The sequence below is a fragment of the Zingiber officinale genome, chromosome 3B (assembly GCF_018446385.1).
Source record: "Zingiber officinale cultivar Zhangliang chromosome 3B, Zo_v1.1, whole genome shotgun sequence".
Taxonomy (NCBI): Eukaryota; Viridiplantae; Streptophyta; class Magnoliopsida; order Zingiberales; family Zingiberaceae; genus Zingiber; species Zingiber officinale.
In genome coordinates, this window is record NC_055991.1 from 6,200,372 (window position 1) to 6,209,387 (window position 9,016).

The 9,016-nt window shown below is 49.4% G+C and overlaps 1 pseudogene; it reads right to left on the reverse strand.

Annotated features, from left to right (window-relative positions):
• Nucleotides 1-587: 587 nt before the first annotated feature.
• On the reverse strand, nt 588-8,750 carry LOC122054641 (annotated as a pseudogene).
• Between the last annotated feature and the right edge of the window lie 266 nt (nt 8,751-9,016).

The window sequence follows — 9,016 nt, forward strand, 5'->3', positions numbered from 1 at the left end:
TGCCACTGAAGTCGTGGGGTCGAAGGTCGCCAGTTGCACTCGAGGATAAAATCCTGGTCTGCTGTGCCAAAAATTCCTTCGACCCCCAGTCACCTATCCTGCCCAGCATTAACCATGATTTACTCCCTCTGGAATCTTGTGGGGTCGGGGCCAGGGGCCACTAGGGTGGCGGTTCCATCTTTTGCCACACTCTCCTTATTTTTTCTCATTACACTTTCTCTCTCTTCATCCTCTCCCATCGTACTTTCTCTCTCATCATATTTTCTCGCATCATGCTCTCTCCCATTACACTCTCTTTCCTCATTTTCTCTCATCACAATTTCCCTCTCTTCATTCTTTCCCGTCACACTTTCTCTCTCATCATACTTTCTCTCTCATCATATTTTTCTCTCACATCTAATTTTTTTCTCTTATTTTCCTTTAAGGGTAAAAAAGGAAATTTTGATTTATTCCGATAGAAAATATTTAACTAACCAAATATTACTTTTAAGAGTAATATTCATGCTTATATCCATTATCATTCCACAATACTATGATTCTCATTTCGATTCCTATTCCTAAGAAAGAACTAAACGTCCCGTTAATTCTTAATCCGTAGGCTGGAAGAGGACCTTGGCGATGTGGCTGTTGAGAACATCCTCTGAGCAGTGAGCAGCGTAGTAGAAGCTCTTTGCCACAAGAAGAAATGTCTGCTTGGTTTGGTGTAAGTCGAGGCCTTGTTCCTCTAAAGTACTCTGGAGCACACACTGAGCTAGTTTTTGCATATTCTCCTCTAGTGTCTCCTTGTCCGCGCTCTGAGAGGATTCGAGCAGGAATTGTTATTCGAATTGTCATGGAGTTGTTTGTCGATTGCCTGGAAAAGGAAATGTACCTTGGTGTCGAGCTTTTGTTGCAAAACTTGAGCACAGATGGAGGATAGGATGTCAAAGTGTGGTTGAGTTAGAGTTGAGTCGAAACGCCCTCCACAAGCCTCAATGGTCCGCACTAGTAGCAACCCGGTGCCTTGCTCTTCGCTCTTCCATGTTGACAACCATACATTCCACTGCCAAAATGATATGAATAGGTTCAAAGTAGTTCTAGATTTAAAACAGCAGTTTGAAGCGCGCAATTGAGAGCATTAGAGCCTTACGGCCTCAAACAAGTAGTCGTGGATTTGTTTTCGATCAGATTCCACACCCAATACCACAAGGCCATCAACCAGTTGCTGGAGCAACTCGGCCAGCCACTCTCCCTGCCCCCTCTTGCCTTCCCTGTATTATTAACATCACATTAACCATTTTCAATGTGCCAAGCATCAAAATTAAACAACTTTAAACTATGAGCAAGAAGATATTCCTCCTGGATCTTAACAGATCCCTGGACAACAAATTGCCAAACTGTGACAGTGATTTGATTCTAGCACACGTCCTAACATGCATATATGAGATTAGATCATATAGATTTGAGCTTAAAATAAGAAGATCAAGGACAACAATAAGATGATTATATATTTAGCTAATTCAGTAATTGCAGTGAGCAGAAGTACACTTGATCTTATCCGAAACCAAATATTGTGCATTTCCCACATTGCAAGAGGATATCGATGCCAATTTTCAAGACTTTCGAGATATGGATTCAGGTTTGAATGAGATAGTGTCTAGCACTGACCTGCTGGTGCTATGTTCATTGCTGCAGCAGTCATCAGCATGGAGGAAGTTCTGTATCAGTGCTTGTCTCATAGTTTCAGTGCATGAATCACTACCAAAGTAGGCCGAGACGGCCTTTGAGAAAACCAGGGTCCGAACCCAACCCAACCTCTCAGTCTTGCGTTCGGTTCGAATATGCAAGAGGCTGCTATGAAGTAGTCCTCCAACAGGGTTCTTCTGCTCACACCATGCCATCGAAGGCCTGCCTCCTCGTACCACCTTAGTCGAACCACACAATTGAAACTTGAATAGGTTGACTACTTGTATAAAACTGTAGGTTTAGGAAGTATAGAACCAATGCAGGTATCAATTTGAATAAGAAATATTTGACATACTTGTGAAGATAGAGCCACTCCAGCTGATGGTGAGCTTGGCAATGGTTAATGATCCGGATATAGTTGAGCGGCAGAGAGGAAATTAGGAGGAAAAGACAGGGGCACTTAGGTCTTTTTACAAGCTAGGGCTTTAAAGGGAGAGGCGGCTCGTGTTTCAGGAGGGGGGGTTTTGGGGGAACGCCGCCAGCCGAGGAGGATGGTTCTCCTTTTGGTGCTCGTCGCCGGCGACGACGGACGCCGACACTTTCTTTCCTTGCTCCTCTATCCTCTTCCCTCTAGCTTCGTCATTCTAGTGTCGCCACAAAGAAGAGGAGGACGTCTTTTGGCCGTCGTCAGCTTTGTAGACGGGAGATCTCCCCCTCCACGCCCACGGTCGCCGCTTTCTCTTCTCGCCGGCAGATACCTCCAGTTGACATCTCTGCCGGTCGTCGCCTGCCGGAACTGAGAGGGTACCTTCGTTACTGCCGACGCCGGCCATGTCTGTTGCCTCAGCATGTGTTGCCTCAGGCAACCACAGTCGCCTTCCCCAGCTGCCAGTGGCATCTTTCACCATCACTCCCGCCTCCGGCGGCTGTGGGTGACGCCGCTGCTTCTCGTAGCCACCTCTGTCACCCACGGGACAGTCGCCATCCGGCGGACTCAGGTTTGCTTCTTCCGGCCATCGCGCCGAGATTATGTCCGGCCATCGAGCCGAGGTATTTCATTCGTCACACCATTATCATGCTTGTGAGTCACCTGCACTATCCGACCTGCGTGCTGTACGCCGTCCTATGAGCCGTTGTGATATTCCCGCCGAGGTGCTGTTACCATATCCGGCCTACGAGCCGTCTCTTGGGACCCTTGCTGCATTAGATCCCATGTCGCCACACGATGACTAGATCAGCACCACGATCGGCTCACCGATCCATACGAGGGCGCCCCCCTGGGCCAGGGTATGTCATTGCACTCGTTTCATGCTTATTTTATTATCATGTTATTATACGGCTGCTTATGCATTTGTGGGATCCGCCTCGAGCACCGAGGTACCAGAGACCGGGGTAACCCGGTCACTGGCTGCAGGTATAGTTGCCCGGAGGACTTCAGACGACTTGGTCAACGCAGCGGACAGATCATCAACCGGGTCATGGGGATGCGGTCAACCTTCCAGACACGTCATTCCGGCAGGTTCGTCTTCTCAGCTTCCCGACAGGATCAATTTGGCGTCGTCTGTGGGAACGCGCCTGATCTGGAACGTGAAGATGGACGATGCCGGAGAGTTCTGCCATTCTCATGACCCCGGTCAGTTTTCCCGTTATTTATTCTGTCAGTTATATGATTTGCATTAGTTCCTTGGGAGAAGACCCTCGAGCCGATCGGCCGGGCAGATTATATACGAGCCACAGGCTCGATGGCGAAGACCCCCGAGCCGATCGGCCGGGCGGATTATATACGAGCCACAGGCTCGATGGCGAAGACCCCCGAGCCGATCGGCGGGGCGGATTATATACGAGCCACACGCTCGATGGCGAAGACCCCCGAGCCGATCGGCCGGGTTTGAATTAGCCCTCAGGGTCGTCTAGCCCAGACGTTAAACCGTAGAGTCGAACCGGCGACTATAAAAACCCGGCTTGAAGACCGTCTAGCCCAGACGTTAAACCGTAGAGTCGAACCAGCTACTATAAAAACCCCGGCTTGAAAACCGTCTAGCCCAGACGTTAAACCGTAGAGTCGAACCGGCGACTATAAAAACCCCGGCTTGAAGACCGTCTAGCCCAGACGTTAAACTGTAGAGTCGAACCAGCGACTATAAAAACCCTGGCTTGAAGACCGTCTAGCCCAGACATTAAACCGTAGAGTCGAACCAGCGACTATAAAAACCCCGGCTTGAAGACCGTCTAGCCCAGACATTAAACCATAGAGTCGAACCGACGACTATAAAACCCCGGCTTAAAGACCGCTGCATGGACTAGTTATCAGATATTCTATCTCCCCCGTTCGGGGTCGAGCGATTATCACTGGCCTCGAGCCAGCTTATCAGCATATCGTATTTCTTATCTCCCCCGATCGGGGTCGAGCTATCTCCGATGGTCGCGAACAAAGAGTATCTCTACTGGTTTCAAACCAGAATATAGGTTATGCGCCCGTTCGGCTCGTGACTTTCGCCTCCACGAGCCTTCGATTCACGGGCTACACTTCTGATCGACTAACGAGTGATGCGGTCACTCGGCATCATTCCATTTAGTTCACTCGATTGCTGGGTGGCACCTTACGATCGCCCGTGGACTATTCTTGAGGCTGCGCAGTCAGCACTTTCATAGCCGTCCGATCGGCATCATTTCGATCGCTGGCACGACAGTGTCCGTCTAGCATCTATCCATCCGATCGGCATCATTTCGATCGCTCGCACGACAGCGTCCTTCTAGTATCTATTCATCCGATCGGCATCATTTCGATCGCTGGCACGACAGTGTCCGTCTAGCATCTATCCATCCGATCGGCATCATTTCGATCACTCGCATGACAGCGTCCTTCTAGCATCTATCCATCCGATCGGCATCATTTCGATCGCTCGCACGACAGCGTCCTTCTAGCTTCTATCCATCCGATCGGCATCATTTCGATCGCTCGCACGACAGCGTCCGTCTAGCATCTATTCATCCGATCGGCATCATTTCGATCGCTCGCACGGCAGCGTCCGTCTAGCATCTATCCATCCGATCGACAGCACTTCGATCGTCCGGTCGGTATCTTCGCGGCTGCGCACTCGGCATTGGTCGGATTACAGACTTGGTCCGCTCGGTATCGTTACCATCTCCTACGACACCACTATTATAGCGACCGCTCGAGCGACATTATATTATTGGTTCAGCGATTTGGCTTTGACATCGAGAGCGGTTCAATTCTTTGCAATAGACTGTCCAGTCAGTCGGACTCACGCCTCCTTCGACTAGACTTGAAGAGGAGGCTTGTGATCCGGATATAGTTGAGCGGCAGAGAGGAAATTAGGAGGAAAAGACAGGGGCACTTAGGTCTTTTTACAAGCTAGGGCTTTAAAGGGAGAGGCGGCTCGTGTTTCAGGAGGGGGGTTTTGGGGGAACGCCGCCAGCCGAGGAGGATGGTTCTCCTTTTGGTGCCCGTCGCCGGCGACGACGGAGACGCCGGCACTTTCTTTCCTTGCTCCTCTATCCTCTTCCCTCTAGCATCGTCATTCTAGTGTCGCCGCAAAGAAGGAGGACGTCTTTTGGCCGCCGTCAGCTTTGTAGACGGGAGATCTCCCGCTCCACGCCCACGGTCGCCGCTTTCTCTTCTCGCCGGCAGATACCTCCAGTTGACATCTCTGCCAGTCGTCGCCTGCCGGAACTGAGAGGGTACCTTCGTTACTGCCAACGCCGGCCATGTCTGCTGCCTCAGCATGTGTTGCCTCAGGCAACCGCAGTCGCCTTCCCCAACTGCCAGCGGCATCTTTCACCATCACTCCCGCCTCCGGCGGCTGTGGGTGACGCCGCTGCTTCTCGTAGCCGCCTCTGTCACCCACGGGACAGTCGCCATCCGGCGGACTCAGGTTTGCTTCTTCCGGCCATCGCGCCGAGATTATGTCCGGCCATCGAGCCGAGGTATTTCATTCGTCACACCATTATCATGCTTGTGAGTCATCTGCACTATCCGACCTGCGTGCTGTACGCCAGCCTATGAGCCGTTGTGATATTCCCGCCGAGGTGCTGTTACCATATCCGGCCTACGAGCCGTCTCTTGGGACCCTTGCTGCATTAGATCCCATGTCGCCACACGATGACTAGATCAGCACCACGATCGGCTCACCGATCCATACGAGGGCCCCCCTCTGGGCCAGGGTATGTCATTGCACTCGTTTCATGCTTATTTTATTATCATGTTATTATGCGGCTGCTTATGTATTTGTGGGATCCGCCTCGAGCACCGAAGTACCAGAGACCGGGGCAACCCGGTCACTGGCTGCAGGTATAGTTGCCCGGAGGATTTCAGACGACTTGGTCAACGCAGCGGACAGATCATCAACCGGGTCATGGGGATGCGGTCAACCTTCCAGACACTTCATTCCGGCAGGTTCGTCTTCTCAGCTTCCCGACAAGATCAGTTAAAGTCCAACTTAGCCAACTCCAAATACATATCATTGTTTACCAGAGGCATCCTGCCATAACACTCTTTCAGTTAATCATTCAGTTAAGTAAACAAGTTTAGTAAATAGATAGCTTAAAGTAAGGAACTGTGATCAGTAGATAAGCTTACCTGTAGAGAGTCTTGCCAATCCAAATATCACTTCCCCCTCCATACTTCTCCAAGTAGAGTCTTGCCTCGACACGAGGCAGGCTCGCGTACCAGGGGAAATCCAGAGCATACTCCACCTGCTCCGTCGATCAAACGATGATATGGTACTAATTCAACACAAGTAGAAACTGAAATTTATCTGTTTTAGTTGGACAATTACCTCCCCAGGCAAATCCTTGGTGATGATCCATTTGTCGAGCAGCTGGTGTGCAGCTTGTTTCTCTCGCAAGAAGGCATAGGAGAAGCTCTTAGCTCGCTCCAGTATCTCTTCCCCAGGGAAGGCCACTTGCGCCGCCCGGTTCAGGTTGTACATCCCCGTCAAATGTCGTCCTCCGTCCAGTATCTGCATAATATGGACAAACTCAACACTCTGCTGCATTCCAACAAACACCTGGCGAGAGGAACAAGAACTAGCGAGCTCGATCACCTGTGCACGTAATCGAGGCAGTCCTTGATCTCCGGCTTGAAGTAGCGGGCGATGTCGAGGCGTTGCAGGCGGTCCACGACCCACAGGTGCTCGAAGAGGTCGACAGGGTACACGTTCGGCACTGCAGCAAATTGAATCCAAGGTCAAATTTTTCTGGCAGAATTGATGAATTAATGGATTCATACCTCCTCCATCGAATCTACGGACGATTCGCTCGAGATACTTGAGGCAGTTGCCGTCGCCCGTCTGCATCAGCGCGTAGGCGGTGGAGGAAGGCGAAAAGAGAAAGGAGCCGTCTCGGCACTGTAGGCGAAGAAGCTTCTCCCAGTCCAAGCCAGCCATTCCTTCCATGCTATGCAGCAGCGTGGTCGACACCTCGTGCAGCACTTGGCCACTTGCTTCGGAATCCTGTTTAATTATCGAAATAGCACTCAAGCGTCGAACAAGCATTGCACGTAGCTCGCACATCTTCAATTTAAGGTCTCTCATGGCGCTTATGCTTTGCAAACAAGGGTGCGACTTGCGAGTAGGGAATCTCCAGCCCCTGCTCCTTGGCTAGGTCCAGCAGCGAAGGGAACGCCACCTCGAAAAGCCAATGGGCATGTGCTCCGCCGCCGCCGCCTCCTCCAGCCTCCACATGTTCTCTCTCACGTACTCCACCCCTGCGCCGTGCCATTTATAGCACTCAGGTACGACCGTACGATGAACGACCGTAAAATTCAAAAACAGTCTTTTTTTTTTTTTGGGTTTTTTAAACGTCTATTATTCCCTATCGAATAATATTAAAGAACAGTTGAATAATTATAAAAAAAATTAAATGAGACGTTCTTTTAATAACAACAACAATAATAATCAAATTTTTTCCCATTAGGTGAGGTCGGCTGTATGAATCTTTTTATGTCATTGAGCTCTATCTCCTGTTATATCATCATCTATATTTAAATAAATTTTATCTTATTTTATTGTTGTTAACCAAGTCTTTTTTGGTCTTCCTTTTTCTCGTTTGATATGCATGTTTATCATAGTTTCACATCGCCTAACCGGAGCATTTATTGGTCGTCTAAGTACATGTTCGTACCATCTTAAACGTGTCTCTCGGAGTTTGTCCTCAATAGATGCAACTCTGACTTTCTCTCTAATGCTCTCATTTCTTATTTTGTCCATCTTCGTATGTCCACACATCCACCTTAACATCTTCATCTCTGCAACTCTCATCTTTTGCTCATGTGCTCGAGTCATAGCCCAACATTCAGCTCCATATAACATAGCAGGTCTAATTGCGGTTTTATAGAACTTATCTTTAAGTTTAAGAGGTACTTTACGATCACATAAAACACCCGACGCTCCCTTCCATTTCACCCATCCTGCTTGTATTCTATGTAAGGCATCTCTCTCAATCCCTCCATCCTAAATATTTAAATCTCTCGGTTCCGGGCAACTCGTCCTCTCTTATCTTAACAATTGTTTCATTACTTCTAATATTGCTAAACTTAAATTCCATATATTCTGTCTTTAATCTACTAAGCTTAAACCTTTCCCTTCTAGTGTTTCCCTCCTAGATTCTAACTTAGCATTTACTCCATCACGTGTCTCATCTACCAAAATAATATCATCTGCAAACAACATGCACCACGGTACTGTGTCTTGAATGTAGATTCCAGAAAGCGAGCACGACGGCGCAAGCCACAGTACGTTCTTTTAATAAAATAAATAAATATTATTTAGAGAAAAAAAGACTCTACCTTTGAGGCACTTGTCGGGGTGTAGATTCCAGAAAGCGAGCACGATGGCGCAAGCCAATGTGTTGATCAAGCGGTCGTGGGCATTGAAGACGGCAGCGTCGCCCCAAGAACCGTCGCCGAGCTAGTTGCTGACGATCCACCAGAGGCTCTCTGGAAACAAGGGCCGGTCACTCCTGTCCGGGTCCTTGGCCAGCGCCACCCACGCCATGTCGTAAGCCGAGACGCTGATCTCGCCGTCCTCCATCGACCGCAGCATCGCCTTCACCTCTCCCACCATCCCGCCTATCGTCCCCTGCAACGAAGACTACAGCTAGCGCCCATCTATCAATGGCGTAAGCAACATGCGTGCAGAGCGCATTGATGAACGAAATTGACCGACTACATGTTCCAACAGTACATGTTATTGCTGTGGCAATTCCAGAAACGGCAATGAGCTCTGTCTCGACCCACCATTGTAATCTGCAGTGTGAATTCAATTCAATTCAATCAGAGTCTCGGATACAAGTTACGGGTGGTGGGAGCTTATCAGGGCGACATAACAGC